Source organism: Mesoplodon mirus (genome assembly GCF_964341445.2).
Source record: "Mesoplodon mirus genome assembly, chromosome: 1".
Taxonomy (NCBI): Eukaryota; Metazoa; Chordata; class Mammalia; order Artiodactyla; family Ziphiidae; genus Mesoplodon; species Mesoplodon mirus.
In genome coordinates, this window is record NC_138976.1 from 186,377,362 (window position 1) to 186,391,525 (window position 14,164).

Below are 14,164 nucleotides of genomic sequence, written 5' to 3' on the forward strand. Positions count from 1 at the left end.
GAATGCCCTGGCCTCAGGATGCAGCCTCTGTAGTCCATGGTAACCTGCGGAGAGGGGGCGGGGCTGAGGGTGGTTGGAACTCTGCCCTCACTGGAGGAGTGGGTGTGGCCATCTCTGCTGTGACTGAACAAAGGGCAGGGGAGCAGGGGGCCCAGGGCAGGGCCCTCAGAGCACGGCAGGTCCAGTGGGGTGTCACAAGCATTTAGGCCCAGGCCAAAGGGCGCCTTCTTTGTCTGCACAGCTGCCCAAACTCTCACCTTTCCACTCAGGCCGACCTCTTACTTGAAGTGTGTGTGGAACCTGTCCTCACAGTACACCTCGCTGCACAGCTAATCATAGGTCTGGGCATCGTAGCTTCCTGCCAGGTGACTGAAGTTCGCAGGCAGATGTGTCCCAGGGACACATGCAAAGAGGCTCCGGCCCGGGCCACAGGCTGCCCACAGCCCCTGCCCCAGATCGGGGGCCGCCAATCAGCCCTGTCGGAGTCCCCTTCCTCTAGAGGGAGTATTGGACCAACACTTGTAGAAAACGGTGTCCTCGTGGGCAACTCATTGGAGGGACACAAATAATCTTTGCCGTCTTTCTGCGGAAGCTTACGAGCGTTCACACCTAAGCGTCTTACAAGGTCATCTGTTTAGCTAAACATGAGCTCATGATCTAAATTGACACAATAATGAAGAAATCAGCTACGAGGGGAGACAATCAGTAAAGACTATCAATACCAGAATTAGATTCCCAAGGCCATCCATCAATTGTTGGAATAATCAGGTGCAAGGCAGAATATATACATAAAACTGGAACTGAAACAAGGAACAAGGATGTTTTCAAAGACTGGTAGGATGTCTAAAACATTTTGAAAGTACATGTCATTGATAAAGCTAAATACTCAAAGGTTGTGTAATACAACAGATTAAGCATTGAGAAGAGTGAAATTATGCTGTTTTGAAAACTATGGCAGATTTTCTGCCTAATTATATAAGAAGATTTCTCTAAAAAATACACATTATTTCAATGACTTATTGGCTGTGAAATAAGTTAAGGGTATTTCAAATGGCTTGTCTGCCAAGAAAGGTGAGATGTAGGGAATCACAGAAAGTCGAGGGGAAAATAGGTCAATATATACATTGCTATATGGTGAACTAAACCTTAGGCCAGCAACAATGGAGAGGACCTGACCCTTCGAAACTTACAAGTAAGCTGGAATCTTCAAAAGTTCAAATCTTTATAAGTAAAATATTTATTAAAATGAATAACCAAGTGTTTTAATTGACATCAGAAGATCAAAACAATAAACCCTGAGAACATAGAAAAAAGATAAATAAAGATATGAGCAGAACTTAATACAACAGAAAACGTATAAAATTCAGGTGATTTAGTAAGTCCAAAGAATCTTCTTTGAAAAGATTGAAAAGACACACTTTGATTAAGGAAAACAAAAACATAAGTAAAGAATATACAGAAAGAATCAGGACAATGTTATAGCAGAGAATATATGAAATGCCAGTAAATTTGAACATTTCTGTAAAGTGGACCATTTCCTAGCTCCTAAAGTTTACCAAACCTGACACAAGAGGAAATCATTTAAGGTCATCATGTCTGCCCTTGGCATTCTCGGAACGCCCTGGCCTCAGGATGCAGCCTCTGTAGTCCATGGTAACCTGCGGAGAGGGGGCGGGGCTGAGGGTGGTTGGAACTCTGCCCTCACTGGAGGAGTGGGTGTGGCCATCTCTGCTGTGACTGAACAAAGGGCAGGGGAGCAGGGGGCCCAGGGCAGGGCCCTCAGAGCACGGCAGGTCCAGTGGGGTGTCACAAGCATTTAGGCCCAGGCCAAAGGGCGCCTTCTTTGTCTGCACAGCTGCCCAAACTCTCACCTTTCCACTCAGGCCGACCTCTTACTTGAAGTGTGTGTGGAACCTGTCCTCACAGTACACCTCGCTGCACAGCTAACCATAGGTCTGGGCATCGTAGCTTCCTGCCAGGTGACTGAAGTTCGCAGGCAGATGTGTCCCAGGGACACATGCAAAGAGGCTCCGGCCCGGGCCACAGGCTGCCCACTGCCCCTGCCCCAGATCGGGGGCCGCCAATCAGCCCTGTCGGAGTCCCCTTCCTCTAGAGGGAGTATTGGACCAACACTTGTAGAATACGGTGTCCTCGTGGGCAACTCATTGGAGGGACACAAATAATCTTTGCCGTCTTTCTGCGGAAGCTTACGAGCGTTCACACCTAAGCGTCTTACAAGGTCATCTGTTTAGCTAAACATGAGCTCATGATCTAAATTGACACAATAATGAAGAAATCAGCTACGAGGGGAGACAATCAGTAAAGACTATCAATACCAGAATTAGATTCCCAAGGCCATCCATCAATTGTTGGAATAATCAGGTGCAAGGCAGAATATATACATAAAACTGGAACTGAAACAAGGAACAAGGATGTTTTCAAAGACTGGTAGGATGTCTAAAACATTTTTAAAGTACATGTCATTGATAAAGCTAAATACTCAAAGGTTGTGTAATACAACAGATTAAGCATTGAGAAGAGTGAAATTATGCTGTTTTGAAAACTATGGCAGGTGAGATTTTCTGCCTAATTATATAAGAAGATTTCTCTAAAAAATACACATTATTTCAATGACTTATTGGCTGTGAAATAAGTTAAGGGTATTTCAAATGGCTTGTCTGCCAAGAAAGGTGAGATGTAGGGAATCACAGAAAGTCGAGGGGAAAATAGGTCAATATATACATTGCTATATGGTGAACTAAACCTTAGGCCAGCAACAATGGAGAGGACCTGACCCTTCGAAACTTACAAGTAAGCTGGAATCTTCAAAAGTTCAAATCTTTATAAGTAAAATATTTATTAAAATGAATAACCAAGTGTTTTAATTGACATCAGAAGATCAAAACAATAAACCCTGAGAACATAGAAAAAAGATAAATAAAGATATGAGCAGAACTTAATACAACAGAAAACGTATAAAATTCAGGTGATTTAGTAAGTCCAAAGAATCTTCTTTGAAAAGATTGAAAAGACACACTTTGATTAAGGAAAACAAAAACATAAGTATAGAATATACAGAAAGAATCAGGACAATGTTATAGCAGAGAATATATGAAATGCCAGTAAATTTGAACATTTCTGTAAAGTGGACCATTTCCTAGCTCCTAAAGTTTACCAAACCTGACACAAGAGGAAATCATTTAAGGTCATCATGTCTGCCCTTGGCATTCTCGGAACGCCCTGGCCTCAGGATGCAGCCTCTGTAGTCCATGGTAACCTGCGGAGAGGGGACGGGGCTGAGGGTGGTTGGAACTCTGGCCTCACTGGAGGAGTGGGTGTGGCCATCTCTGCTGTGACTGAACAAAGGGCAGGGGAGCAGGGGGCCCAGGGCAGGGCCCTCAGAGCACGGCAGGTCCAGTGGGGTGTCACAAGCATTTAGGCCCAGGCCAAAGGGCGCCTTCTTTGTCTGCACAGCTGCCCAAACTCTCACCTTTCCACTCAGGCCGACCTCTTACTTGAAGTGTGTGTGGAACCTGTCCTCACAGTACACCTCGCTGCACAGCTAACCATAGGTCTGGGCATCGTAGCTTCCTGCCAGGTGACTGAAGTTCGCAGGCAGATGTGTCCCAGGGACACATGCAAAGATGCTCCTGCCCGGGCCACAGGCTGCCCACTGCCCCTGCCGCAGATCGGGGGCCGCCAATCAGCCCTGTCGGAGTCCCCTTCCTCTAGAGGGAGTATTGGACCAACACTTGTAGAAAACGGTGTCCTCGTGGGCAACTCATTGGAGGGACACAAATAATCTTTGCCGTCTTTCTGCGGAAGCTTACGAGCGTTCACACCTAAGCGTCTTACAAGGTCAGCTGTTTAGCTAAACATGAGCTCATGATCTAAATTTACACAATAATGAAGAAATCAGCTACGAGGGGAGACAATCAGTAAAGACTATCAATACCAGAATTAGATTCCCAAGGCCATCCATCAATTGTTGGAATAATCAGGTGCAAGGCAGAATATATACATAAAACTGGAACTGAAACAAGGAACAAGGATGTTTTCAAAGACTGGTAGGATCTCTAAAACATTTTTAAAGTACATGTCATTGATAAAGCTAAATACTCAAAGGTTGTGTAATACAACAGATTAAGCATTGAGAAGAGTGAAATTATGCTGTTTTGAAAACTATGGCAGGTGAGATTTTCTGCCTAATTATATAAGAAGATTTCTCTAAAAAATACACATTATTTCAATGACTTATTGGCTGTGAAATAAGTTAAGGGTATTTCAAATGGCTTGTCTGCCAAGAAAGGTGAGATGTAGGGAATCACAGAAAGTCGAGGGGAAAATAGGTCAATATATACATTGCTATATGGTGAACTAAACCTTAGGCCAGCAACAATGGAGAGGACCTGACCCTTCGAAACTTACAAGTAAGCTGGAATCTTCAAAAGTTCAAATCTTTATAAGTAAAATATTTATTAAAATGAATAACCAAGTGTTTTAATTGACATCAGAAGATCAAAACAATAAACCCTGAGAACATAGAAAAAAGATAAATAAAGATATGAGCAGAACTTAATACAACAGAAAACGTATAAAATTCAGGTGATTTAGTAAGTCCAAAGAATCTTCTTTGAAAAGATTGAAAAGACACACTTTGATTAAGGAAAACAAAAACATAAGTATAGAATATACAGAAAGAATCAGGACAATGTTATAGCAGAGAATATATGAAATGCCAGTAAATTTGAACATTTCTGTAAAGTGGACCATTTCCTAGCTCCTAAAGTTTACCAAACCTGACACAAGAGGAAATCATTTAAGGTCATCATGTCTGCCCTTGGCATTCTCGGAACGCCCTGGCCTCAGGATGCAGCCTCTGTAGTCCATGGTAACCTGCGGAGAGGGGGCGGGGCTGAGGGTGGTTGGAACTCTGCCCTCACTGGAGGAGTGGGTGTGGCCATCTCTGCTGTGACTGAACAAAGGGCAGGGGAGCAGGGGGCCCAGGGCAGGGCCCTCAGAGCACGGCAGGTCCAGTGGGGTGTCACAAGCATTTAGGCCCAGGCCAAAGTGCGCCTTCTTTGTCTGCACAGCTGCCCAAACTCTCACCTTTCCACTCAGGCCGACCTCTTACTTGAAGTGTGTGTGGAACCTGTCCTCACAGTACACCTCGCTGCACAGCTAACCATAGGTCTGGGCATCGTAGCTTCCTGCCAGGTGACTGAAGTTCGCAGGCAGATGTGTCCCAGGGACACATGCAAAGAGGCTCCGGCCCGGGCCACAGGCTGCCCACTGCCCCTGCCCCAGATCGGGGGCCGCCAATCAGCCCTGTCGGAGTCCCCTTCCTCTAGAGGGAGTATTGGACCAACACTTGTAGAAAACGGTGTCCTCGTGGGCAACTCATTGGAGGGACACAAATAATCTTTGCCGTCTTTCTGCGGAAGCTTACGAGCGTTCACACCTAAGCGTCTTACAAGGTCATCTGTTTAGCTAAACATGAGCTCATGATCTAAATTGACACAATAATGAAGAAATCAGCTACGAGGGGAGACAATCAGTAAAGACTATCAATACCAGAATTAGATTCCCAAGGCCATCCATCAATTGTTGGAATAATCAGGTGCAAGGCAGAATATATACATAAAACTGGAACTGAAACAAGGAACAAGGATGTTTTCAAAGACTGGTAGGATCTCTAAAACATTTTTAAAGTACATGTCATTGATAAAGCTAAATACTCAAAGGTTGTGTAATACAACAGATTAAGCATTGAGAAGAGTGAAATTATGCTGTTTTGAAAACTATGGCAGGTGAGATTTTCTGCCTAATTATATAAGAAGATTTCTCTAAAAAATACACATTATTTCAATGACTTATTGGCTGTGAAATAAGTTAAGGGTATTTCAAATGGCTTGTCTGCCAAGAAAGGTGAGATGTAGGGAATCACAGAAAGTCGAGGGGAAAATAGGTCAATATATACATTGCTATATGGTGAACTAAACCTTAGGCCAGCAACAATGGAGAGGACCTGACCCTTCGAAACTTACAAGTAAGCTGGAATCTTCAAAAGTTCAAATCTTTATAAGTAAAATATTTATTAAAATGAATAACCAAGTGTTTTAATTGACATCAGAAGATCAAAACAATAAACCCTGAGAACATAGAAAAAAGATAAATAAAGATATGAGCAGAACTTAATACAACAGAAAACGTATAAAATTCAGGTGATTTAGTAAGTACAAAGAATCTTCTTTGAAAAGATTGAAAAGACACACTTTGATTAAGGAAAACAAAAACGTAAGTAAAGAATATACAGAAAGAATCAGGACAATGTTATAGCAGAGAATATATGAAATGCCAGTAAATTTGAACATTTCTGTAAAGTGGACCATTTCCTAGCTCCTAAAGTTTACCAAACCTGACACAAGAGGAAATCATTTAAGGTCATCATGTCTGCCCTTGGCATTCTCGGAACGCCCTGGCCTCAGGATGCAGCCTCTGTAGTCCATGGTAACCTGCGGAGAGGGGGCGGGGCTGAGGGTGGTTGGAACTCTGCCCTCACTGGAGGAGTGGGTGTGGCCATCTCTGCTGTGACTGAACAAAGGGCAGGGGAGCAGGGGGCCCAGGGCAGGGCCCTCAGAGCACGGCAGGTCCAGTGGGGTGTCACAAGCATTTAGGCCCAGGCCAAAGGGCGCCTTCTTTGTCTGCACAGCTGCCCAAACTCTCACCTTTCCACTCAGGCCGACCTCTTACTTGAAGTGTGTGTGGAACCTGTCCTCACAGTACACCTCGCTGCACAGCTAACCATAGGTCTGGGCATCGTAGCTTCCTGCCAGGTGACTGAAGTTCGCAGGCAGATGTGTCCCAGGGACACATGCAAAGAGGCTCCGGCCCGGGCCACAGGCTGCCCACTGCCCCTGCCCCAGATCGGGGGCCGCCAATCAGCCCTGTCGGAGTCCCCTTCCTCTAGAGGGAGTATTGGACCAACACTTGTAGAAAACGGTGTCCTCGTGGGCAACTCATTGGAGGGACACAAATAATCTTTGCCGTCTTTCTGCGGAAGCTTACGAGCGTTCACACCTAAGCGTCTTACAAGGTCATCTGTTTAGCTAAACATGAGCTCATGATCTAAATTGACACAATAATGAAGAAATCAGCTACGAGGGGAGACAATCAGTAAAGACTATCAATACCAGAATTAGATTCCCAAGGCCATCCATCAATTGTTGGAATAATCAGGTGCAAGGCAGAATATATACATAAAACTGGAACTGAAACAAGGAACAAGGATGTTTTCAAAGACTGGTAGGATCTCTAAAACATTTTTAAAGTACATGTCATTGATAAAGCTAAATACTCAAAGGTTGTGTAATACAACAGATTAAGCATTGAGAAGAGTGAAATTATGCTGTTTTGAAAACTATGGCAGGTGAGATTTTCTGCCTAATTATATAAGAAGATTTCTCTAAAAAATACACATTATTTCAATGACTTATTGGCTGTGAAATAAGTTAAGGGTATTTCAAATGGCTTGTCTGCCAAGAAAGGTGAGATGTAGGGAATCACAGAAAGTCGAGGGGAAAATAGGTCAATATATACATTGCTATATGGTGAACTAAACCTTAGGCCAGCAACAATGGAGAGGACCTGACCCTTCGAAACTTACAAGTAAGCTGGAATCTTCAAAAGTTCAAATCTTTATAAGTAAAATATTTATTAAAATGAATAACCAAGTGTTTTAATTGACATCAGAAGATCAAAACAATAAACACTGAGAACATAGAAAAAAGATAAATAAAGATATGAGCAGAACTTAATACAACAGAAAACGTATAAAATTCAGGTGATTTAGTAAGTCCAAAGAATCTTCTTTGAAAAGATTGAAAAGACACACTTTGATTAAGGAAAACAAAAACATAAGTATAGAATATACAGAAAGAATCAGGACAATGTTATAGCAGAGAATATATGAAATGCCAGTAAATTTGAACATTTCTGTAAAGTGGACCATTTCCTAGCTCCTAAAGTTTACCAAACCTGACACAAGAGGAAATCATTTAAGGTCATCATGTCTGCCCTTGGCATTCTCGGAACGCCCTGGCCTCAGGATGCAGCCTCTGTAGTCCATGGTAACCTGCGGAGAGGGGGCGGGGCTGAGGGTGGTTGGAACTCTGCCCTCACTGGAGGAGTGGGTGTGGCCATCTCTGCTGTGACTGAACAAAGGGCAGGGGAGCCGGGGTCCCAGGGCAGGGCCCTCAGAGCACGGCAGGTCCAGTGGGGTGTCACAAGCATTTAGGCCCAGGCCAAAGGGCGCCTTCTTTGTCTGCACAGCTGCCCAAACTCTCACCTTTCCACTCAGGCCGACCTCTTACTTGAAGTGTGTGTGGAACCTGTCCTCACAGTACACCTCGCTGCACAGCTAACCATAGGTCTGGGCATCGTAGCTTCCTGCCAGGTGACTGAAGTTCGCAGGCAGATGTGTCCCAGGGACACATGCAAAGAGGCTCCGGCCCGGGCCACAGGCTGCCCACTGCCCCTGCCCCAGATCGGGGGCCGCCAATCAGCCCTGTCGGAGTCCCCTTCCTCTAGAGGGAGTATTGGACCAACACTTGTAGAATACGGTGTCCTCGTGGGCAACTCATTGGAGGGACACAAATAATCTTTGCCGTCTTTCTGCGGAAGCTTACGAGCGTTCACACCTAAGCGTCTTACAAGGTCATCTGTTTAGCTAAACATGAGCTCATGATCTAAATTGACACAATAATGAAGAAATCAGCTACGAGGGGAGACAATCAGTAAAGACTATCAATACCAGAATTAGATTCCCAAGGCCATCCATCAATTGTTGGAATAATCAGGTGCAAGGCAGAATATATACATAAAACTGGAACTGAAACAAGGAACAAGGATGTTTTCAAAGACTGGTAGGATCTCTAAAACATTTTTAAAGTACATGTCATTGATAAAGCTAAATACTCAAAGGTTGTGTAATACAACAGATTAAGCATTGAGAAGAGTGAAATTATGCTGTTTTGAAAACTATGGCAGGTGAGATTTTCTGCCTAATTATATAAGAAGATTTCTCTAAAAAATACACATTATTTCAATGACTTATTGGCTGTGAAATAAGTTAAGGGTATTTCAAATGGCTTGTCTGCCAAGAAAGGTGAGATGTAGGGAATCACAGAAAGTCGAGGGGAAAATAGGTCAATATATACATTGCTATATGGTGAACTAAACCTTAGGCCAGCAACAATGGAGAGGACCTGACCCTTCGAAACTTACAAGTAAGCTGGAATCTTCAAAAGTTCAAATCTTTATAAGTAAAATATTTATTAAAATGAATAACCAAGTGTTTTAATTGACATCAGAAGATCAAAACAATAAACCCTGAGAACATAGAAAAAAGATAAATAAAGATATGAGCAGAACTTAATACAACAGAAAACGTATAAAATTCAGGTGATTTAGTAAGTCCAAAGAATCTTCTTTGAAAAGATTGAAAAGACACACTTTGATTAAGGAAAACAAAAACATAAGTATAGAATATACAGAAAGAATCAGGACAATGTTATAGCAGAGAATATATGAAATGCCAGTAAATTTGAACATTTCTGTAAAGTGGACCATTTCCTAGCTCCTAAAGTTTACCAAACCTGACACAAGAGGAAATCATTTAAGGTCATCATGTCTGCCCTTGGCATTCTCGGAACGCCCTGGCCTCAGGATGCAGCCTCTGTAGTCCATGGTAACCTGCGGAGAGGGGACGGGGCTGAGGGTGGTTGGAACTCTGGCCTCACTGGAGGAGTGGGTGTGGCCATCTCTGCTGTGACTGAACAAAGGGCAGGGGAGCAGGGGGCCCAGGGCAGGGCCCTCAGAGCACGGCAGGTCCAGTGGGGTGTCACAAGCATTTAGGCCCAGGCCAAAGGGCGCCTTCTTTGTCTGCACAGCTGCCCAAACTCTCACCTTTCCACTCAGGCCGACCTCTTACTTGAAGTGTGTGTGGAACCTGTCCTCACAGTACACCTCGCTGCACAGCTAACCATAGGTCTGGGCATCGTAGCTTCCTGCCAGGTGACTGAAGTTCGCAGGCAGATGTGTCCCAGGGACACATGCAAAGAGGCTCCGGCCCGGGCCACAGGCTGCCCACTGCCCCTGCCCCAGATCGGGGGCCGCCAATCAGCCCTGTCGGAGTCCCCTTCCTCTAGAGGGAGTATTGGACCAACACTTGTAGAATACGGTGTCCTCGTGGGCAACTCATTGGAGGGACACAAATAATCTTTGCCGTCTTTCTGCGGAAGCTTACGAGCGTTCACACCTAAGCGTCTTACAAGGTCATCTGTTTAGCTAAACATGAGCTCATGATCTAAATTGACACAATAATGAAGAAATCAGCTACGAGGGGAGACAATCAGTAAAGACTATCAATACCAGAATTAGATTCCCAAGGCCATCCATCAATTGTTGGAATAATCAGGTGCAAGGCAGAATATATACATAAAACTGGAACTGAAACAAGGAACAAGGATGTTTTCAAAGACTGGTAGGATCTCTAAAACATTTTTAAAGTACATGTCATTGATAAAGCTAAATACTCAAAGGTTGTGTAATACAACAGATTAAGCATTGAGAAGAGTGAAATTATGCTGTTTTGAAAACTATGGCAGGTGAGATTTTCTGCCTAATTATATAAGAAGATTTCTCTAAAAAATACACATTATTTCAATGACTTATTGGCTGTGAAATAAGTTAAGGGTATTTCAAATGGCTTGTCTGCCAAGAAAGGTGAGATGTAGGGAATCACAGAAAGTCGAGGGGAAAATAGGTCAATATATACATTGCTATATGGTGAACTAAACCTTAGGCCAGCAACAATGGAGAGGACCTGACCCTTCGAAACTTACAAGTAAGCTGGAATCTTCAAAAGTTCAAATCTTTATAAGTAAAATATTTATTAAAATGAATAACCAAGTGTTTTAATTGACATCAGAAGATCAAAACAATAAACCCTGAGAACATAGAAAAAAGATAAATAAAGATATGAGCAGAACTTAATACAACAGAAAACGTATAAAATTCAGGTGATTTAGTAAGTCCAAAGAATCTTCTTTGAAAAGATTGAAAAGACACACTTTGATTAAGGAAAACAAAAACATAAGTATAGAATATACAGAAAGAATCAGGACAATGTTATAGCAGAGAATATATGAAATGCCAGTAAATTTGAACATTTCTGTAAAGTGGACCATTTCCTAGCTCCTAAAGTTTACCAAACCTGACACAAGAGGAAATCATTTAAGGTCATCATGTCTGCCCTTGGCATTCTCGGAACGCCCTGGCCTCAGGATGCAGCCTCTGTAGTCCATGGTAACCTGCGGAGAGGGGACGGGGCTGAGGGTGGTTGGAACTCTGGCCTCACTGGAGGAGTGGGTGTGGCCATCTCTGCTGTGACTGAACAAAGGGCAGGGGAGCAGGGGGCCCAGGGCAGGGCCCTCAGAGCACGGCAGGTCCAGTGGGGTGTCACAAGCATTTAGGCCCAGGCCAAAGGGCGCCTTCTTTGTCTGCACAGCTGCCCAAACTCTCACCTTTCCACTCAGGCCGACCTCTTACTTGAAGTGTGTGTGGAACCTGTCCTCACAGTACACCTCGCTGCACAGCTAACCATAGGTCTGGGCATCGTAGCTTCCTGCCAGGTGACTGAAGTTCGCAGGCAGATGTGTCCCAGGGACACATGCAAAGATGCTCCTGCCCGGGCCACAGGCTGCCCACTGCCCCTGCCGCAGATCGGGGGCCGCCAATCAGCCCTGTCGGAGTCCCCTTCCTCTAGAGGGAGTATTGCACCAACACTTGTAGAAAACGGTGTCCTCGTGGGCAACTCATTGGAGGGACACAAATAATCTTTGCCGTCTTTCTGCGGAAGCTTACGAGCGTTCACACCTAAGCGTCTTACAAGGTCAGCTGTTTAGCTAAACATGAGCTCATGATCTAAATTTACACAATAATGAAGAAATCAGCTACGAGGGGAGACAATCAGTAAAGACTATCAATACCAGAATTAGATTCCCAAGGCCATCCATCAATTGTTGGAATAATCAGGTGCAAGGCAGAATATATACATAAAACTGGAACTGAAACAAGGAACAAGGATGTTTTCAAAGACTGGTAGGATCTCTAAAACATTTTTAAAGTACATGTCATTGATAAAGCTAAATACTCAAAGGTTGTGTAATACAACAGATTAAGCATTGAGAAGAGTGAAATTATGCTGTTTTGAAAACTATGGCAGGTGAGATTTTCTGCCTAATTATATAAGAAGATTTCTCTAAAAAATACACATTATTTCAATGATTTATTGGCTGTGAAATAAGTTAAGGGTATTTCAAATGGCTTGTCTGCCAAGAAAGGTGAGATGTAGGGAATCACAGAAAGTCGAGGGGAAAATAGGTCAATATATACATTGCTATATGGTGAACTAAACCTTAGGCCAGCAACAATGGAGAGGACCTGACCCTTCGAAACTTACAAGTAAGCTGGAATCTTCAAAAGTTCAAATCTTTATAAGTAAAATATTTATTAAAATGAATAACCAAGTGTTTTAATTGACATCAGAAGATCAAAATAATAAACCCTGAGAACATAGAAAAAAGATAAATAAAGATTTGAGCAGAACTTAATACAACAGAAAACGTATAAAATTCAGGTGATTTAGTAAGTCCAAAGAATCTTCTTTGAAAAGATTGAAAAGACACACTTTGATTAAGGAAAACAAAAACATAAGTATAGAATATACAGAAAGAATCAGGACAAAGTTATAGCAGAGAATATATGAAATGCCAGTAAATTTGAACATTTCTGTAAAGTGGACCATTTCCTAGCTCCTAAAGTTTACCAAACCTGACACAAGAGGAAATCATTTAAGGTCATCATGTCTGCCCTTGGCATTCTCGGAACGCCCTGGCCTCAGGATGCAGCCTCTGTAGTCCATGGTAACCTGCGGAGAGGGGGCGGGGCTGAGGGTGGTTGGAACTCTGCCCTCACTGGAGGAGTGGGTGTGGCCATCTCTGCTGTGACTGAACAAAGGGCAGGGGAGCAGGGGGCCCAGGGCAGGGCCCTCAGAGCACGGCAGGTCCAGTGGGGTGTCACAAGCATTTAGGCCCAGGCCAAAGGGCGCCTTCTTTGTCTGCACAGCTGCCCAAACTCTCACCTTTCCACTCAGGCCGACCTCTTACTTGAAGTGTGTGTGGAACCTGTCCTCACAGTACACCTCGCTGCACAGCTAACCATAGGTCTGGGCATCGTAGCTTCCTGCCAGGTGACTGAAGTTCGCAGGCAGATGTGTCCCAGGGACACATGCAAAGAGGCTCCGGCCCGGGCCACAGGCTGCCCACTGCCCCTGCCCCAGATCGGGGGCCGCCAATCAGCCCTGTCGGAGTCCCCTTCCTCTAGAGGGAGTATTGGACCAACACTTGTAGAAAACGGTGTCCTCGTGGGCAACTCATTGGAGGGACACAAATAATCTTTGCCGTCTTTCTGCGGAAGCTTACGAGCGTTCACACCTAAGCGTCTTACAAGGTCGTCTGTTTAGCTAAACATGAGCTCATGATCTAAATTGACACAATAATGAAGAAATCAGCTACGAGGGGAGACAATCAGTAAAGACTATCAATACCAGAATTAGATTCCCAAGGCCATCCATCAATTGTTGGAATAATCAGGTGCAAGGCAGAATATATACATAAAACTGGAACTGAAACAAGGAACAAGGATGTTTTCAAAGACTGGTAGGATCTCTAAAACATTTTTAAAGTACATGTCATTGATAAAGCTAAATACTCAAAGGTTGTGTAATACAACAGATTAAGCATTGAGAAGAGTGAAATTATGCTGTTTTGAAAACTATGGCAGGTGAGATTTTCTGCCTAATTATATAAGAAGATTTCTCTAAAAAATACACATTATTTCAATGACTTATTGGCTGTGAAATAAGTTAAGGGTATTTCAAATGGCTTGTCTGCCAAGAAAGGTGAGATGTAGGGAATCACAGAAAGTCGAGGGGAAAATAGGTCAATATATACATTGCTATATGGTGAACTAAACCTTAGGCCAGCAACAATGGAGAGGACCTGACCCTTCGAAACTTACAAGTAAGCTGGAATCTTCAAAA